This window comes from Channa argus, chromosome 7, assembly GCF_033026475.1.
Source record: "Channa argus isolate prfri chromosome 7, Channa argus male v1.0, whole genome shotgun sequence".
NCBI classification, from domain to species: Eukaryota; Metazoa; Chordata; class Actinopteri; order Anabantiformes; family Channidae; genus Channa; species Channa argus.
Window position 1 is genome coordinate 12,965,683 of NC_090203.1, and position 20,346 is coordinate 12,986,028.

Genomic DNA, 20,346 nt, shown 5'->3' on the forward strand with positions numbered 1-20,346 from the left:
AATTGCTTCCAGTGTGTTTGGGTTTTACCTTCAATCAAAGTCTCCCACAAACCCTGGCCTTGATGTTAAGCTATAGCCTGGTTTCATAAATTCTTAGGTGGAAATGACAAACTGTCGGAAAGAAACTGCCATTTGGGGTCTTCACCTCTAGAAATAATAAATTCTGAGTAAGCATATTTTGATACCGCAGTATTAAAAGGAATCCCTATAGCTCAGTGGATTAGGCCTTGTGACATGATGTGAATCCTCCCAATCTTTGTCACATTGTCATTTTTCTTGTTGCTTGCTGAAATGAATTAAGCAGAAATGCTTTTATGTGGCATAAAATGGATACAGAGATATAAAGAACAGACTAACAGATTGAAGGAGAAAGGTGGTTGTTCAGGGTGGTGGAGTGGGAGTGGAAAGACATATTTCTCTCTCAAAGATTGATAAAAGAGATATTTCTGTAACTGCAGGCTAATTCAATGAGTAGTGTCAGATTTCGCTGGGGATTTAACAGCCTGGCTTCAAAACAATTAGCTGGAGAATGGGAGCCATTTAAAAGACAAGTAGACGAGGAAATCTTAATACAGCTGTGGGTATTTCCCCATGGAGGAGTCATTTTTACAACCTCCTTACAGCATCTCTCTCTCCTCCTGCTAGACTGCTAGCCAATCTCCTCTGTCTCATTTCACACCGAAGACAATTTTCTGAAAGCTGCTGTGTGGAAAAAAGGAAAGAGGAGAAATGACGAGAAAAGGAGAGTATTGCTGACAGAAAGTGAGGAGAAAGAAAGGTATGAGGGAGTGTGAGATGGCGTTAAAAAGAGGAGGGTGGAAGGAATGACAGAAAGAGAGAGAGATAAAAATACAACTGGAAATGTATTGAGTATTGAGATGGGAGGTGGAAAGAGAGAAGGGTGAGCTTAAATGGCGAGACAAACATGAGCAAAAAGAGAAACACCCACAGAAATAGATAAGGCTCAGCAGAAGTTAGCTTGTGGTTGTCTGGGGAGCTGGGAGATTGAACATCCCTCTCTCTTTATGAGGACTTCCTGCTTGCTGCCTTCTGCATGCCCAGGGCCAATCAGTGTGTCCATCTGTCTATGGGGGCCAATCAGTTAGAGCAGAGAAGAACTAACTCAGCATGTCCCAGTCCACACAGATAATCAAAGACACTGCTAAACTCTGAACCGCTTTTCACTTGCTCTTAACCCAGCATAACCCCCACACAGTAGATGTTGCTTTAAGGTACAGCCCCACTTCCAAAAAGGTTGGGAAGATGTGTAAAATGTAAATAAAAACAGAAAGCATTGATTTGCAAATCTCATCAACCCATATTTTATTCGGGGGTTGAAACTGAGACAGTTTACCATTTCATGGAAAATGTTTACCATTGTGTAGCATCCCCGCTTCTTTTAACAATTGTCTGTAAACATCTGGGATGTGAGGAAACCAGTTTCTAGAGTTATAGAAGAGGAATGTTTCCCCATTCTTGTCTGATGCAGGATTCTACAGTCCTGGGCATTTTTTTGCTGGATTCATTTGACGGTGCCAAATTTCTATTGGTGAAAGGTCTGGACTGCAGGCAGGCCAGTTCAGGTCTGGACTCTTCTCCTGTGAAGACATGCTGTTGTGATGGATGCAGTGTGTGGTTTAGCATTGTCTTGCTGAAATATGCAAAGTCTTCCCTCTAAGAGACGTTGTCTGGATGGGAGAATATGTTGCTCTAAAACCTCATGTACTTTTGAGCATTGATGGTGCCTTTCCAGATGTGTAAGCTGCACATGCCATAGGCACTAATGCACCTCCATACCATCAGAGATGCAGGCTTTAGAACTGCCTCTTTTCCAACCTTTTTTTAGATGTGTTTCAAAATGAGAAACATCAAATCACATCATTGACATATGTAATATAGGAAAGATAATGTTAGTTTATTTAACGAGCTAGGCAGATAGGTGTTAATAAGTGGGGTGTTGTAACAAAGGTTGATTTCTCAATACCTTTGTTCATGCCAGTTTAGTGGTTCAGAGGCTACTGTGATTTCATTGATAGTTAGTACACTCCAAAAAATACACGTAAACCTTAAAGCAAAGGCTACTTCAGGTGTGGCAACTTAGCTTAAGAAAATTCTATGCTTATTCCATGTAATCCAGTCCAAGCATGACTGCATGGAATTCGATTTCCTTTTCTCTTAACCCACCTGTTAGGCAGCCTTTTGTAACATTATTAGCCTCATAATAAACATTATAAAAAAAAAATACTTAGTAACATAACTTCAGCAAATCCTTTAAGATGTAAAGTATATACACATACAGCAGTTCTCTCTGGAGAAGCAGCCCATGTCATCAAACTACTCCCACTCATACCTCCTCCTCTCACTATGATAGATGGAGTTCTCCCTGGAGAACAAACAACAAAGTCATCAAACCTCAACTCTACCACTCACTGTCACTTTCAGGGATAGATTCACAAGTTACAAGTAAGAGAAATACAGTTATTAAAAATTTAGACACATTGAAAAGACAAACTGCAACAGTGTCATACCAGAAGGTGAGGATGAACTGGGACCATCATTTTCATAGCAAATAAAATGTTCTATCATCGTTTTAAGACTACTGTGATGCTCTTTAGCACAATGTGGAAGTGTAGATTTATAATGTTATTTTTAGTACATTGTATTAAGTCTGAGTGTATGTATATATTGAGTCAGAGCCCCCATTTCAGAGGAGAAAAAGAAGTAGAGACCATCAGCTTAAGGCCCATGACAGTACAGTAGAGTACAAATAACAAAGTGTTTTTTTTTAAACAAATCCTCCAAAATATGACCAGATTAGCCCTGATGTTGATCTTTATTATGGACTCATCCTCCCAAGTAAATACTGCACATTTAATAATCAGAAATGCCATGTGTTTTAGCAAAGAAAAATTGTGCAACTGGCTTTAGCCTGCTGCAAGCAAAGACTCACACATCTCAAACAGTACTAGATATGGCTTTCTGTAAACATGAAGAACGAATAACTCAAAAGCACCACAGTTGTCAGACAACCACTTGTGAATGCAATAGTTTTTCTAGCTGTGCATTCTGCTTTTAATTCAGAGTTTTTGTAATATTTGCATGTTAAGTTGTCTGTCTCACTGGGGACCAATTAAATGATAAAGCAGTGCTGTTACAGGTTTATGTAAATTCACTCTCCAAGAGGCTTGTATTGATAAATGGCGTAGAATTACAGAACAGCAAATAACTGCAGATGGTGTACCTTATTTTCCCCTTTTTTTAATTGATAAGAATGCAGAGGAGAATTTAGTGTCTTAGGTTGAGTAGCAAGCTTTTCTCAAGGGCTGTTATGTTTAAAGAAAAAAGAAGGGAATAGAAATACCATGGGGGTGGGGCGATACTCAAAACTAAATGCAGTGGCTCGGTGGCTTGTTCTGCTCAGTGAAAAATGGAGTCTCTTATTGTGGCAGGCAACATCATTAAAGCTGCATTAAGGCATATTTTTTACATCAACACTGAATCAGATGGCTCAAAAATAAAAAGTCCAGTGTGTAACACAGAAGCTTTCAGCTCATTCTCCTGGGCAAACACGATATATATTATGAAAATTATCATAAAAAGTCAAGCCCAGCTCTTACCCCACCAGGGAAGAAGTGACTGATGAATAAAGGTTAACTTTAGGCAAAACCAAAGATACAAAGTCTGAAGACTATACAGATGGTCAAATGTACACAAATTAGTCACAAGCCAGACATAAATTCAAATTAACTGTGGTAGGTTACACATACACATGTATTGTGCTGTTGTGTAATGTCAAAACACAAGTACTATTTTGTGCTTCGCTCTTTTAAATGACAATTGCAACCGGCCTTGGTGGCGAAAGTGCAAATTATTCCATTATTTACGTCCATATTTACGTGTAATACAGTCCTTCTACTACCACACACACACACACACACACACACACACACACACACACACACACACACACACACACAGACCCTAACTCACAAATGAGCTGTACACAGAGCATTGGTGTTATGGCTCACCCACTATTTTTAATTATAACATTTGTTTCTGTTAGTCCATCTAGTTTTTCGCTTCAGCATCTCATGAATGTTGCACAAGAAGTCAATTTTGTCCAGGGGCAGATTAATAGGGGGAAGGGTTCAGTAGACAGAGAAACTGTTGGTAATTTGTAAATGACTTCTTAGATCCTTACAAATCCTTAAAGCCTTTAAACAGTATTGACGGGTTTTAGTATTTTTTTTATCCTACAGTCCATGTAATCTAGTAATTTTTTCTAATATGGTGCAGATGGTTCTAATGTTTTGGCCACTCAATTTAAAATGAATGAGGTGGCTGGATGGCATTTTGACCACTAAAATTTAATCAGGTCATCTTTGCATCTTGCTGGACATTTGCACCATATTTCAAGGAATTCTGTCAAGGCAATACTGTGTGTGTTCACACAAATGGGATTAACAGAAGAGACAAATGTGAAGTCTCAGTAACTATGACCGTTCTGTCCAAGTCAAAGTCTTTGTTCAATTCGAAGAAAATCCTCTACCCATTTTTGCAATATGTAATATATTAAAGGAAAAGTAGGCACTAAAAAGATTGATCTTGACCTTAGATCTGAAAGAGTTTATCCTTGAGTCAAACTGGAGGTTTCTTTCAAATTTGAAGAAATTACCCCAAAGTGAAAAGGACACGTGGCCACAGTGACCTTTTACCTTAGACCGCTGACCAAAAATGTTTTATCCATTTATCTTTAAGCCAAATTGCATGTTTGCAGCTAGTTTGTAGCGCTTCTTGAGATATTGCGTTCATAAGAATGGCACAGACGGACAGAAAATTAAAAGAACATAATGCCTCGGCCGTCAATGATGTGGAGGCATAAAAACAATTTGAAATATCACCCACCCCAAGCACATAGACTAGAGGTTTGAGGGTTAACTGAACATTCAACAGCTGGTCACAAAAAAGGGCTCTAATGAAAAGCCTATGTTGCTCTTTTTACAATGTTTACAAAAGATTTATAAATGTATCCAATGACTCAGTATTGTCAGGTTGTTTTGAGCCTCTCTGCTGCCTCCTTGCTGCTTTGAAACTACCATAATACTTATTCCATATAAGGAAAGCAGCCTGAGTTACTGCTTAAACTATTCGGATCAATACTCTATACCAACACTCAAATAAACAGTACAGTGGGAGGCCACTGTCAGTCAGCATAATTAATACAGCATTATAGACCAGAAAAGGAAAATAACTCTGCGCTTGTAAAAACATACTACCAGAGTAAAGGATACTGATGAAAATTACTAACAGCTGTATTATTGCTTACAAAGAGACTCTTCCTAAACAGCAAGTAGGATTAATTTATAGGAAAACATCTGGAATTTGTATGAATGATCATCCACTGAGAAGAGCCTGACAGGTACTGAGAAAGAAACCAAAACACACACACGCACATAAACTCACACTCAGCCATGAGTCAGAAAGGCCTCTTGATGCTCTCATCGAGCCAGAAGGCACAGCGGGGACTGACAACTTGCTGTCAAGAGACAGATCAGAACACATACAGTACACACACACACACACACATACAGAGAGGACAGGAAGAGTAATGTCTAAACATTTCCTCATCAAAACATTAACTGTGAGTCTGTAAGTGAGGTGTATGTATTACATTTCTAAAATTAACTTTTTTGTTCTGTCAATGCTTTTTCAAGACAGAAAGATGACTATAAAGAAGTTGATCATACCAATTATGCAGATTTGACATGAGACAAGATACAGGTAGCTTTGCCTTCTCATTTCTTTGTAAAATTATAGTGACTGATACATAAATTTTAAATTATATTAATTACAGGATTATTGCTTAAGCACAGAAAAAGTGAAGCTGTAATCACTTTGCCAGTCAATATTATTGAGCTCTGGGGGTCAATTTTATAGGTGTAATACAAGTTCATGACATAATATAGACTGGTTTTGTTCTGAAGAACCACTATAAATTATAAATTTTGATTCCGCCTCCATTTATCAGATTCTTTAATATGAAGTATCTCCAGAAAGATTTTCTAAAAAAAAAACACCCAACGTCACAGACTTGTGTTATGTTTCCTCTTGGAGTTTCTTCACCTTTCACATTGACTGTTTCGAGATCTTCTGAGGCAAAATCATTCAAAGTTTGCAAGACACACTAAATCTGACAGCATAACAGGGCAATACATTAGTTATCTCTGAGGGTCTCAATATTACATAAAACCTTCCAACTTTAATGTTGCATTTTAGCTGTGAATTGGATCAGCTGGTTACTGTAAGAAACATCAATGATTTTCTACAGCACCAAGGTAACGGGTTTCACAGACACTTTACAAACACTTTATATTCAGTTCACAAAGGTTCTTTTCACAGAGAAGGTTTTAACACATCAGAGCATCCAGACGTGTAAGTAATAAAGTTAGTGATGACTGAAATTCATGTAGTGGCTTCATTTTCAGGCTATTGCCATTGGTCATGCTGACTCACTGTTACATTGTCATGACTCATCGGGACATGTGAAGAAAACAGAGCCATTGTCAGCCTTATTCTTAACTGTGCTTCTCCTCCTACAGTATGATTTAAAATGTTTTTCAGTAAGAAAAGTCACATAAAAGGTATAGCAATGACAGATTTGACCCTGGCGAACCAGCCGGTACTATGGCAGCGCCTTGCAAGATGATGTTGCATTACACTGTAGATTAAATTGAGCCTGGTTCAAACTGTTCTGCTGGAACATGCTACACTGACAACACGAGCTTAAAGATAACAATAATGCACTGCTTAACTCCAGCATGATAGGAAACTTCCTTATTGTATTCCAAGAAAGTCACACAGTGTGACACAAAAATGGTAAAATGCAAAGGTTTCAAAGATGTTGCAGATCAGGTCCTCCCTGTGTTCTTTTGGCTCATTTGCCACAACCTTTTATAGACTGTACAGTATGTGCTTTTAGTTGCCTATAATTAAGCACTAGAAATCATTATTGCCTTCTTGCAATCTGGTGTTTTCCTGTTTTCTCTTATCAAATGCTAATATCACAGCACATACTGTACAATAGGAGTTCATTTAGCTTCAGTCACTATATGCATTTTCGCCACAATAGTGGATGCCACAAAATGGGTTGCTGTTGTTGGTCTGTGAAGCTATTAGATTAGGACTGTGATGACATAAACATTCTGAGCTGTACTTAAGTGACACCTCCCCACACTTTTCTTTTTAACTTTTTTTAGTAGGACAAATCAACTTTTGATATATTTATGGAACTCGGAGTGCTGTGACTTTGTGCTATTCCCAGCATGGGTTTCCCCACCCTCAACCTGTGCAGAGGTCTGACCAGCCATAATAACCAAAAACACACCTGTGTGGGTGTGCAGCATCTCTCAAGTTTACTACGATGAGAGCTGAAAAGCAACAGGATTTTCATGATGATGTACACTTCTGCACAGTTTGTATCTGTCACAAAATGCACACTCAATTCTACCTGTGCTAAAGTCTGGATTTAAATATAATAACATAAGACATGATAATTCTGGAGCCATTTTGCTATCATTTCATTTTTGGTAGCTGGAAACACTGTGAAGCAGTTGTACAACAATTTTCTTGCAAAGTACAGGGCACAATGACCTTGCACATCCCCAACTTAAAGGAACAAGTGTAGACTTTGTGTCAGACCACAGCAATATGAAATAAATTGTCTGTAACACTGTTGCCAAAGTGCTTTCTCCACAGGTGGGCATTTTTTCACACAGCAGCCCAGCGAGGGCAGTGTGTGTTTTTAACTTTCATCTTATCGGCTCATGAACTGTGACAGAATGGATTGGTGTTTCTCTTTCAAGTTCTTTTCGTAGCAGAAATGAGAAAAAAAAATGCTGTAAACACTATAAGGACTAAGAAGCTGCAGTGAGTGAGACCAGTAATGCATGCAACGCTACAGTACAGTGCAGCAGTGAACTGGCAGGACTGACTAATGGGGTTAGACTGTCTTCACACTGACAGCAGATGTGGATGAGGTGATTTTCTCTGCAGGTCTGTTATCATCAGCAGGTTCGTCTCTGTGAATATTTCTGAAAACTTTGTCAAGAAGACTGTAGTACATGAATCCAAAGGCATGAATATGTCTACAATAAATATGAAATATCAAAATGTGTTTAGAACAGATTTTCAAAAGATACTGAACATAACTTGCAGATTTCAAAGGAAATGTGTAAATACGAGAATTCATTCAGACAATGCAGCCAATAGATAAATAAAACTGTCTCTTCATATCTAGGATCTCATATTTAAAGTGCATGATATACATTTTTATCCTTATATGGGGCTTTTCACATGTCTTACAGGGGTTTTTCCTGTCATCAGGTCACAGCTACCTTAGAAGAACAAGTGTAGACTCTGTGTCAGACTACAGCATTATGAAATAAAAAGATCTCTTACACTTTTTCCAACACTGCTCGCTCCACAGGTGGGCATTTTTGTGACACATTGCCCAGTCAGGATGGTCAGCTTCTGACCTTTATTTTCTCCAACATACTGTGACAGGGTGGTTTTTTTTTAATTACTTTCATACACTTTGGTTTTGCTTCCCATATTCCCCCATATTTCCCATACAACCATATTAAGCTTGGTTGAAAAATGTTTAACTCTGAGTGATTAAAGATAGAACCGGATGTATTCCTTACAATTTAGCAGGTCTCCTTTTAATTAGCTCATGTTAATTAATCAACATCTATGGGTTCTAAGCATGTATGTGCGTCCAGCCTAAGCCTCTATCTGATTTGTGTGTGTGTGTGTGTGTGTGTGAGTGTGTAGCTAAAGAGGAAACTCAGGGAGACAGTTGCCACCACCATTTCAGCACCCAGCAGTAAGGTATTGATCTGTAGCTTCAGCAGGTCTCGCTTTTGCTTTCTCTCTCTCATCACTCTCTGTTCCTTTTATCCTTCTCTTCATCTTATTTCTCTTTTGAACCACTTCCTTAGATTTCATTCTCTATTTATCCTGTTTTTTTACTTAGAGTATACAATTTCTATAACAAATGATTATGCTTTTAACTGCTTTGCTTTACTATCGTTTTTATCTCTCTTTGTCCCTCTCTCATTTTCTCAATGTATCCCACCTTCTAGCATTTCCTCTCCTCTCCTCTCCTCTTTGTTCCCCTGCCTGCATCCCTCATTTTTTGACTCCTACAGATGTTAACCTTGTAGCGCAGTTTCCTCAGGTTGGAGAGACTGAGACGCAGAATGTAGAGCTCAATACCTCCACCCTCAGGTGATGAAATGAACTTTTGTCCTGCAGCTTTACTGTGATACAATTAAACATTGATGATTCCTGTTGTTTTACAGCCTTACTGTAGAAGTACTGTATAAAATTGTTTTAAGATATTGTCGTCGGAATATGATCATAGAGTGATCATTCCAATGTAGACAAACAAATCTCTGTTCACCTGAAGATGTTTTGGGAAAATTATTTTTATTCAAACTCTTATTTTGAATATGCAGCTGAAATGCAGTGCTTAATGCCAGATTTCTGTTTGTTATAGATAGACTGATAGATGTTATGCAAAGAGCTTACAGGGACTAGAAAAACACCACTTTTTAAATTAGCCATTTCTCTATAGAGTTTCTTGCTGTTTAGACAATAAATTATCTGTGATTCTCCACATGTGCAAGCATAATATTAATGAACGTAATTACACCGAGACAAAACACCACAACAACAAACACCCCATGCGTAAAACAAAAGCAAAACAAGGAAAAGTGATACACAACTACAGTGCAGCTAAGATGTTCAGCTCTGCTTGGTCTGATTAATGGCATGGGACCTTGGATGTATTCAAATAAGTATAAACACATTATTAGTCAAAAGGGGATCTGATGCAGTTGTTGATCTAACAGTATTCTTTCCATGGGTCATTTTCAGTGAACCTATATTAATTCTACAGTTACATTTACATTTACATTTTTTTACATTTAGTCATTTAGCAGACGCTTTTATCCAAAGCGACTTACAAGTGAGGTACAAGGCAAGCAAAAATCTAAGTCAAGGAGAAAACATCAAAGCAAAGTCCTATCAGAGTTAGCTAGTGTTAATGTTGGCTGGTTTGTTGCCTCCATCAACGCTTAGAAGGAGAATAAGGTGACAACATGGCTATGGCTGACAAGGGGGAGCAGAAGGAAAAAGAGACGAGAGTCAAAGAAAAGAGAGGTCAGAGAAGGGAGAAATAAAAGGCAATAATGGGAAGGGACAGGGGGAGGATGAAGAGGAGACAAGAAGACAATAGAGTAAAAGAGAAGTGAAGAGAAGAGAAGGAAGGACAAGTGTGTGTTGTCACTTTCAGTGCAGATTCTGCTCCTTCACTGTCAGCCTCTGTCAGTTAAAATGCTGAAATTGGCATTTTTCCTGGAAAACACGCACACACAAAAACAAACATCTGCGCTTCCATACACACAAACAAACACATAAGTAGTTGCATGTATAATGACAACTCATCCCAGTAGGTTTCTCTCAGTAGACGCAAAAAGTAAACAGAAGGTCTATACCAGAAGTGCATGTGGAAGCCAGATAACACTGCACTGAAGAGAGATACTCGCATAGAATAATATATATTTAATGACCGGTAATTCTAACCTGGTCAGTGTTTATGTTGCAACCAGTACTGAATAGAGACCCACACCTCAGTTTACATACTCCAGTGTCCTATCATCCTATGTCCTATGTCCATACTCCTGTGTCCTATCATCTTACCATCATAAGTTACTGCCATAAGATCAGTTGACCCTCTGCCATAATCAGAGGGTCAACTGAAAAATCCCCCTTTAACACAATAAACAAAATGCTGTTCATTTAACTGCTAAATATTTTAAAAAAATTACAGAAGATCAACATTTGTCTATATTCCCCTTTGGATTAAAAGGATTTTCAGATACTCTTTCATACTGGTCACGACAGTTTGGGGGTAAAGGTCCTCTGTTTCTGCATATACTAAGTGAACCTGTTTAAATGTAACAGCCATCTTTATATGAACACCCACATAGACAGGGAATCAGATGCTGCTGTTTTTTTAATTGACTTCCCGCATCTCTCAGGACCAACATACAGAGTGACAACATTGAGCTTGTTAATTTTCTTTGAGTCATTACAATTTACATTTTACTGTAATATGAGTTACATAAACCCCAGTTGGTCTGTGTTTAATAGGACAATAAAGGAAATTTATCAAGACATGAAATTGCTACAGATTTGAAGCAGTTAGCAATAAACCTGCTACAATCAACACTTCATAAAGAAACTACAAATAATTGCTATTCTCTAGTATTGCTACTCCAAATAGCTTGTACACGCACACACACACACACACACACACACACACACACACACACACACTCTCTCTCTCTCTCTCTCTCTCTCTCATACATATGTAATAACACATACACATTTGAATACAAAGGGCTCAAAAAAACAAAAGTCAAACAAATGCACACACCTCCTCTGGCATTAGATAAAGAGAAGATGTGTGTGGTTGCGTCTGTGTGTGTGTGTGTGTGTGTGTGTGTGTGTGTGTGTGTGTGTGTGTGTGTGTGTGTGTGTTTGTGTGCGCAAGCTTGTGTAGCAAGTAAAAAGAACAGCTTCTTGGACAAATCCAGGCTAAATAATCATCATATCCTGGCCGTCCAGATACCAACACATTGTCCCATGTGGCGTCATTACTGCTGCTGCTAATTAAGCAGCTCCAAATAAACAGCATCTTCTGCCTTCATTAACACAAACACAGCATCATCATCATCACAAGCTTAAACTGGATGTATTTTTGATACTGACACATACTAAGAAGTATGAAAATACATTATATACTGTTAATGGGAAAAAGTATAATACTATATGATTTATTTCCTCATAGAGTACATCAATTATGATACTGACAACAAGACTTGCCATGTAAGTGGCTCTGTGAGGCTGTACTTGGTAAATCCATAACTGATATCTGGCAGCTATATTTTAGGTTTTGGCAAACATCATACAAAATCACATGTTGGAATAAAACTACAGCCATTAAGTCTATTTACCATTTATCCACTAGAAACCATGGATACTTTTTATAAAATTTTATGGCTATCCATCAAATGGCTTTGTGAAACTGTAATAAGTATTTTTCATCATTTTATGATAATTAAACAAAATAACAAATTAACAGAATAACTTACTGTACAGATGAACCCACAATTAGACAGTTAGTTGCAGCCCTATCCAGGTTTCATCACACTGGAACCTCCAGTAGGATAATGCTGTCCTAAAACCAGTTATTACCGTCATGGCCACTAACTCCTGGCAGATCCCCATCCACGACGAGGACAGAACACAACTTAAAATGTACAATGGTGCTTGAAACTTTGTGAAGCCCTTAAAATGTTCTCCATTTCTACATAAATAGGGCATACAATGGGATTGTATTTTCCGAATCTGACTGTGCAAAAGTATTTATCTTTTTCACAATAAATAATTGTACTACGTTTTAGGTTAAGTTTATACAGAAACAGAGCAATTTCTCTTGGCTTCACAAACTTTCGAGCACTGCTGTAGTTTAATTAAATTGAATCTGCAGTTAAGTGTGTAATTACAAAAGGTCTGAGTGTGGAGACATGATTGAAATAGGGTGAATTACATCAGAATGGTTGTGAGCAAAATGCTTCAATGCCAATAATTCTTTAACGAGTGAGTGCCTGGCTACATGCATACACATACTGTACATGTCCTTCTACATTTATAGTCTATGCCTGCACATCACTGTGTTTGTATGTGTGTGAAATAATGAGTAGGAGATAAAACATAATTGTATGCTGAAATCTCAGCACTTCAATTTATTCCTCCATTACAGCTCAGAGTTCAACACAGCACACAGAGAGAAAAGCCTTTGATTAAGAAGCTGTTAAAAACTAGAACACAATGTAAACAACAGCAGACCTCCAGAGTGAACTTGTACATTTTCTTTCATCAAAAAAGAATTGATCCCACATTTGCATACAAAGACATTTGGCTACAAATGCTTGGAAATGTGCACATTAGTTTGAGGATTGCAGTGTTGCAGTTTTCTCGCAGAGTTTTGCTTTCACAGAGTGAGGTTGATAATGTCAGAGAAGCTGCAGAGTCAGAGCAAAGCTGTGATAAAATGCTTCATAACCCTGTAACTAAAGGACATCTCGCTTCTCTTCTTGTAACCCTTCAAATCTCCATCTTTCCAAACCTTTTCCATTTTCTAAACATTTACCCTTGAGCACTCTTTAAGGTAAGAAAACGTTACGTTACTGCGCTATGCTATTTTGAAGTCATAGACGACTGGAGTGTATTGGAGATAAAGGGGGAAGGCATTATCTGTACTTGCACAAAGGTTGAAGTTAACATGGGTATCACAGCTTCACCTTTTCAGAACATAGTTTCAAACTGCAAGATTTCAGGAAATTAGAGGCTTCAGACAGTCTTGAGTTTTAATAGTCTTGTCACAAACTAACAAATTATCATCTTGGGTAGGATTTTGCAGCGTTAATGAGTGCTGATTTTTCAGTGACAATTAAACGGAGCTGACAAGTTGATTGGAGTGTTTGTTCCCTCACAGAATTAATTTGTATTTCTAGGGCAATGGTTTGAAACAATATGAAAGTCCTAAATGAACTCTAAATTGTACATTAATGTACAGTGAGGCTTAAATTCAGACTGTTGGTTATTGACAGTCGTAGTCAAATTGTTCAAGCCCTCTTTAAAATGAGCCGTTTTGGCAAAACATACAAACTTACAGCTGTTTGCAATGAAAAAACAAACAAAAACAACTTGAGATGGTTAACACAACTAATTTTACAAGTGGTTCCTCAACTCAATCTGCACCTTTTGATGACTACTGCAGTCTCAAAATTATTCAACCCCTTCAGGACAAGCATCTTAAGTACTTAGAGTAGTAGAGCACCCTTTTTCAGTCAAGACGTGCTGCAAACATGATGCATAGCCAAACACCAGCGTCTGGCAGCGTTCCTGAGGAATCTTGGCCTATTCCTCGTGGGCAATGGCCTATATATTCTTGGGGTTGCGTGCTGCAACTACCTTCTTGAAATCCCAACAGAGATTTTCCATCAGGTTCAAGTCTGGTGACTGACGGCCACTCTTGAAACTTCCAGGACCTCTTCTGTAACCAAGCCTTGGTGGACTTTGAGGTCTAATTGGGATCATTGTCCTGTTGAAAGATCCATCGACACCCAAACTTTAGCTGGGTATTTTCTCATCGGATGTCCTGATACTTGAATGAATCCATCTAGCCTTCCACACGCTGCAGGTTTCCAATGCCACTTGAGGCAAAGCAGCACTCGAGCATCACACAGCCACCACCATGCTTCACTGTAGGCAGGGGGTCTTTACAGCGTATGCTTCATTCTTCTTCCTCACAACAAACTGCTGGTCCAAAGGCTATTTGTTTTGTTCATAACAAACAGCTTAAAGTTTGTTAACTTTTCAATGGAGGTTGAATAATTTTGAGTGCAACTGTTAATGTTACTCAGCATATTTATGCAATGCTAAATTCATTGGATGAGTTAGATATTGTAAAAAACTACAATAAAGAAAATTGTGTATGTATAAGTGTATGCTTGATACTGACTTACACAACTTTCCTGTAACATTCTGAAACCTCAAACATTTGTCTTACCATCATGTATTCCCAAGACATTTTTCCATCATGATATGGACTTTTGTTTCATAAAACTGAACGGGAGTAAATTACAGATATGGAAGAATAGATTATAAACTCGTCTTCTGTGGTGACACAGATGTTGTTTAAAGTGTCAAAAATGATAGAAAAACAATGTAAACGTTAAGAAAATAATAGTTACTTTTTTATCATTTTTGAACACACATCACAACATGACACCCTCACAATATGAAAATTCATGAATTTGAAATAACAAGTGCAAAAAGTGTCACCTCCAACGGATCAGCAAACCGACATATTTGTTGTGTTTTTTTTCCGGTGTGAGAGAAATATTACTCAGTCATTCACAACAGTAAAATGACTAATGCTGCCGCACAGACAGAGCTGCCTCGCATATTGGTAAAGTCCAGATAAGTGTAGAGCTTTTCAGTCTTTGGCTAATTGAGTCTTTTGGCTTCTTTTACTTGCAATCTTTAGGTTAATGTTCATGAAACATTCATGGAGCTTTCCTCATTTGTGACAATTTTACACTAAATGTACACTTCTTTCTGCATGGTACGGAGTTCACACAGCATGCGGATCTAATGGAATTCTTTTAGGTGAGGAGACCAAAGTCACCTATTTCACGGTACAGGAAACACTGAGTCTACCAATGAAACAGATAAAATGCTTTTGCATTCAGGGCCATACAAAATCATTTCCCTTCTACATCACACTCACATAGCGAGTGATGAATGACATTTCCCCGGGCCAGCTGTTAAACATGGTCTGCTTCACAGACACACACGCACAGATAAAAATGCATGCATATGAAAACAAACTGTCCTGTCCCTTTGCGTTCTTTTCCTCTCTCCAACTCCCACTAGTGCCCTTTAATATTCTGAAGCAAGTCAAACTATTTTAGGTGGCATTAAACTCTGCCTGCATGTTTCCGATGCATGTCACGACAGTGGTTAACTGCTCTGATTGCAACCTTCTACATGATATGATTATCTCTGAGTTTAAGTTAAACATTTTGGCATTTTTTCTATTAATTCCAGACCAAACAACGAGGGGAAGAGAATGAGGGGTTTGAATTGAACTTAATCTCTGACAGGGCAGCATATAGGAGAATCTCATGGAGTACAAAATGTGCTACATATATTCATCGTTTACCGCATGCAAAGGAATGTAAAATTATAAACTTTCTGAGCTTTCATCTTCAACCCAAATGTCTACAGTGTACAGCAAAAACATATGAAATAGCCTTGCCACTCCAATCTTTTTATATCTATATATTTTTATATCTTTTATCTAAACAAATTTAGAAGGTGATGGAAGTATTGTGTTTGACAAGGATATGTTTTTACTTTGACAGTGCTTTTAAGGCTGCCATATGTTTGTACAAATACCGATAAAAACACAAAATTGCTGAATCTTACAAAAGAGCAGAAGCAGTTATTGACTGGCTGTGAAGCTCTGATGTAAATAAGGGAATTGCTTGGAATAATCTGATTGGACAAAACACAAATACTGTCATCAGGCACAAAGAAATACATGTATAATATGATATAACTCTCAAGACTAAGCCAATAAAGAACTTTTAATCATTTATAAACTGATAAAAAAAAACTGTTATTTGATTATGATATTCTGTTCTATGCCACTTTCAATAGCAAAAAAGATGACTACTACACTTCAACACTTTAATATACTTGAAATTAATAACAATCCAGTAACATTCCCAAGATTCAGAGCCACATGGCATCTCACTGTATGTCCCTACAATAATTATCAAGTAAGAAAAAAGACAGGCACAGAAATATAAGCTAAGCAGAAAAGGTCAGATTTCCAGATTGTGCCAGGAGAGCTGAAGGTTATTCCACTATTAGAAAGCCAAGAGCGGCAAAAGCCCTGTGGATAAGTGGAGCTCATTTTTCCATGGGGAAATTTGAGCTAAAAGCTTAGTATTACAGCCTGCTGCTTGAGTCAGATCACAATGATGGACCATGGGTTGATTGTGTTTTTAGTTTGTAGCAAGCGGCCACATGCAGCAGATCTATCCCAGAGACCTTGATATGAAGCAGTTTGGTATCAGTCATTCCTCCATCCACCCGTTTCCCAACCTTTTCCTGAGTCCAGTCATCTAGCAGGCAGTTCATTCTTCTATCATTTTCTTTTTCTCTCCCTCTCACCCTTTCCTCTCCCTCAGACATGGGGAGATGGATGGAAAGCGTGTGCAGGAGTCCTTGGCTGAACTGCAGAAGTGCTGACGTGGTGCCAAGCCCTCGAACAGCATGATGACCCCTCTATCTGTCTCTCCATGATGCACTCACTCTCTCAAAAAGATATACAGTACATTGCACATTTACAGGTGCGTGTACAGATAAGTACATGCACAAAAACACGCACCTTCACATAATAATGTGAGGACAGTTCACACTTGCATGTATTACATCTAAGCACAGATTGATGTGCTCAAAAAAGCTAATGCTCAAGAACGGGCATAGTGCATGTACAAAAACACAAGGGTACACGTGTAAACAGTAACACACATGTCCTCTCTATCACTGTCTGTCCATGTAGTAACCAGTTTAACATTCCAGCCAGTCTCACCACCAGGCAGGTCTCACCACACAGGCACTCACAAACATGACGTTAGAGTGTGTATTTCTCTTCTGCCTGTGTTAAAATGAATCATCTATCCTTCCAAAGCTTCATTACAACCTGCAAGGACAAACACTATCTCTCATTCCCTCTACCTCTCCAGATGGAGGAAGAGAGAGATAGAGATATACAGCAGATGAAAAGTGAAATCCTTCTCTCCCTTTGTGCCCCCCCCCCCCAATCTCACTCTCTCTCTCTTGTTCCCACGTCTCTATATTTATCTTCTGTCTCTATATCCATTGGCTTATATCTATGTTTCTCTCTCCCACAATGCCTTGAGCCAGTGCTAGACTGAAAATGGCCTAACTTGATGTAAACATTTTAACCCACTGAAAGATGCAACAGCTAAAATACAACAGAGTAGATAAATACACAGTCAGATAGAGATTCAAGATTCAACAACTTTATTGATCCCATAGGGAAATTGTATTGCCTTGTTACAGCTGCTCTCGGCATGAAAGTAGAAAGACAGGAAAAGAACTTCCACCAAACCAAGACAATAAACAAATACAAACTACTGATCAACAAGTAAGAAAAAGACCCAGGAGTAAAAATAAATGAAATAAAAATAATAAATGACATAAAAACAATACTAATTGTCCATTTGGGGATAAGTTGAACAGTTGAATGGCCACTGGGAGAAAGGATGTCCTGTGGCATTTTGTGGAGCACTTTGCTGTGACTGGTCTCTGGCTGACACAGAAAATGGACACAGAAGAGCCTTAGGCCTCTTTAACATTTGAGTATATCAGGTCCAGTGTCTTCTCCCCACTGGTATGACAATCCACATACCGTGGGATGGTGGGCAGGGTCTTGGACAGGGTTACGTGATTAAAGTCACCTGAGATCATAAAGAGGGCGTCAGGATGTCGGGTCTGGAGTCTGGCTGCGACCGAGTGTATGACGTCACATGCGCCGTATGAGGGAGGAATATAGACACCGATCAATATGGCGTGTGAGAACTCTACGGGCATATAGTAAGGAGGGAGGCTCACGGCCAACAGTTCGATGTCTGGGCAACAGACTCTTTCTTTCGCAGTAACATGACCAGTATTACACCACCTGTTGTTGATGTACATGACCAGGGCCCCCTACTTTCCTTTTTGCGCTTTCCTCTATTTTCCTTCCTCACCAGTGCAATCAACTCATCCACCTTGTTCTCCAGAGACATCACGTTGCCCATAATCAGAGATGGGTGATGCGGCTTGAATTTTCTCACTCTCGCTCGCCTATTTTCTTTTCCATCCCTCCAGTTTTTACGAGCTAGGACCAAAAGTATGCAAACAGCTTAAAGAAATAGGTTTCTGCCAAGAGAACTGACAAAGCTTCCAGGATAGTAGAGGCTGTTATAGTCCATTTTATTGCCTGTGTTTGCGGGCACTTAAAATGCCACATGTGGATCTAATGTTCAGGTGTGCGTATACTTTTGTACCAGCGCAAGGTTATGAAATAGAGAAAGGGTTAATCAGAGGTACATTTCTAACAATGAGACACAGAAGAATGAATGTGAAAATAAATATATGTGTGTTTCTACCTGCTTCGAATTGCTCACAAAGAAGGCTTGTAGAAAGCTTTAGTTTTTGGAGGCCTCACAGAAAACATGAATAATGCATGACTAAAACCTCTTATTCTCTAAATTTTAAATGGATAGCTGTTATCAAAAATAACTTGATCTGTGGAGCATTAGGAGGCTTGCACGCAACAGAGTGACTTTTACAAGGGAGGAGAAGGCACTGGGCCAAAACTCAATTTGGATTCACAATACCAACGTTCTTATATACAAAATCCCCCTCATCACTAATTATGTATAAGTAAGCAACATGTCCGAGATGTTATTGGTGCAGGTTTATATCTGAGGTAAATGATTTTAACAAGAATAATAAAACTTTACATGTTTTCACTCCTCACCACAGTATGAAACAGATATTGTTACGTAGTTATCAGTTGAACATTGAAGTCTTCGCAGACTAGGACCCTCAATAGGAGATAAAATATCTGCCTTACTCACCAAGAGGTGCAAGCAGGTCTCGAGCCTTGGACTCCCTCTGCTGGTCCGTATGGCAGGCTGATTGAAAAGCTTGTGGGTATTCTTGACGTGAGATCTCTTCAGTGGAGCTGCGCTGCTCAGCCTAGCTGAAGAAGATTATAAGTTGTTACACAGCCACAAACTCTGAATCTGAAGGCGCAACATAACTCTTTGCTTTATGAGATTTAAATCGCCAGATTGTGTTACTTTTTAAATCAGAAAGACAGAAAAACAAAGATAACAGGAATAAACCAAAATGACAGCCAAAGGTGTTACTCATTTATGATTTATATAATTATGGGTTTGAGGAAAATATAAGAAAATGTAGTTCATCAAGGTGATTAAGAGTTAAAACAATTTGTTATAAGTTTCCTATTGATCCCCAAAGTCTCTTATCCAAAGAGCTGCAGACAGGCTCATTACTCTCAAAGACAACCTTATAGGCAGTAAGGACTGATAAAACTGGATCAATGCCACTGATCAGTCCTCACCTTAGCACGGATAACCACACCGACATAGAAGAGACAGGAAGGCCGCTCCCATCGCAATAAAAGCTTTCAAACAGACTTCAACTTTTACAGTAAACAGCAAGGCTCTGATGTTAACTATCAGACACCTAATCCATTTCATCAAATAAATAGTTCCTAAAATAAATTATGTACTAGGTACATTAAATCTGATCTGCATCTTTAACAGGATTGACCGGTCATTTACATGAGTCACAAGCGGCTGCTTATAATATCCTTTCTTATGTCCTTGTGCCTGTCTGGGTATGTAGTTGGGCAAGTTCAGTTAGGTTAGAAGCAAGAGAAAAGCCATGTCTTGGACAAGTGTCAAGTTCTCATAGAATGTTGAGACAACCACTGACACCTGTGGTCAAACCAGTCACTAATGTACCCTGCGTGTTTTTGTCTCGTCTTGTGAAGAAAATGAAAAAATTAATTTCTCATTTACAAAAGTACTCAGA

At 38.6% G+C, this 20,346-nt stretch overlaps 1 long non-coding RNA gene across 1 annotated transcript; it reads right to left on the bottom strand.

Annotated features, from left to right (window-relative positions):
- Positions 1-17,740: 17,740 nt before the first annotated feature.
- LOC137130630 (uncharacterized) lies at positions 17,741-19,568 on the bottom strand. Its single transcript, XR_010914870.1, has 2 exons — positions 19,362-19,568; positions 17,741-18,616 (listed from the first exon to the last, which is right to left on the bottom strand). It is a non-coding gene; the product is annotated as an uncharacterized lncRNA (long non-coding RNA).
- Positions 19,569-20,346: the final 778 nt, after the last annotated feature.